The following is a 1255-nucleotide window of genomic DNA, read 5'->3' on the forward strand; positions in this document are numbered from 1 at the left end:
ATTAGAGGGCCTTCTTGACAGGACTTGCTCAAGGTGGCAAATTTAGAGGCAGAGTGAGGCCTGGAATCAGCCTCCTGCTTCTAAGGACAGGCCTCACCATACTCTGTCATGATGCCTCTTGCCCATTATAATGAGCAGGTCAATAGAAAATACAATGAGCAGGTCAATGTCAAAGCATAAGAAAAACATGCAGGGATGAGAGGGAACAGGGCATGCAGTCATGTACACATGGTGCTCTCAACAAAGGTAAAGCATGCTGAGAACACCGGCAGGGAATACTGGGTCCACACGGTCTTGCCTAAGGCAACCCCTCCAGATTCTTTCTCAGACCAGGGCAGCAGGCCTTGCCTCAGACCTAAAACCACTAGGAAGAAGCCACGTCTGCCTTCAGTGACACCCATAGAGGGAGTGCTGAGAGAAGCATTCAGATGCATGAAGAGCTAAGAGGGCCAAAATTCTTTTTGGTCTCTTTGGTTTATTCTCTGTTTTATTTTTAGGACTTTTGAGAGTGAAATGATGACACCTAGAAATTCAGTGAATGGAACTTTCCCAGCAGAGCCTACGGAAGGCCTGTTGATACACAAACTGGTCAGAAACCAATCCTCAAAAGGATGTCTTCGCTGGTGAGCCCCACGTAAAGCTTCTTCATGAGGGAATCTAAGGCTTTGGGGGTAAGTCGATTGCCCTCTGTTCCTCGTAGCCTAGGGATTTTCTGGCCTACAGAAACTGAGGACATCGGCCATGTGTGTAATTCAATCCAGCTTGAAGGGATGCGATCCAACACAGCATTCTTTACGTCCGACACAGTGGGCCCAATCAGGGGCATATCAGAGAAGTTGTCACCTGGATCACCTCAGGGTGATTTTATGTCACCTTTTGGTTCGGGGGCTTGTATGTCTAGGGGTCTCTCATCCCAGTCCACGGACAGAATCCCAGGCATCCTCCTCCTTGGAAATGCCCCATGTGGTGGGGGAAAATGGATCTGAACAAGAAAAAGATAAAATTCTTAGCACTTCTGCCACTTCCTTTAGGCATTTTTCTTAGCTCCAAGTCAGGAACCAGGACTTCCAGCCTTGCCTTTGGCTTCTGACAATGATGATTCTCTTCCAGGCTGTCCAGATCATGAATGGACTCTTCCACATTGTCCTGATGGTCCCCATGGGAGTCCACGCCCCCATCTGTGTGGCTGTGTGGTACCCTCTCTGGGGAGGCATTGTGGTGAGTGAAAAAAAAAAAAATAGCAACAGCCATTTGG

At 48.3% G+C, this 1255-nt stretch overlaps 1 pseudogene; it reads left to right on the top strand.

The window, feature by feature from the left end:
* Positions 1 to 513: 513 nt before the first annotated feature.
* Positions 514 to 1255, top strand: part of LOC103253242 — a 5499-nt pseudogene continuing 4757 nt past the window's right edge.

This window comes from Carlito syrichta, unplaced genomic scaffold (assembly GCF_000164805.1).
Source record: "Carlito syrichta isolate Samal-C Ts95f unplaced genomic scaffold, Tarsius_syrichta-2.0.1 Scaffold213716, whole genome shotgun sequence".
NCBI lineage: Eukaryota > Metazoa > Chordata > Mammalia > Primates > Tarsiidae > Carlito > Carlito syrichta.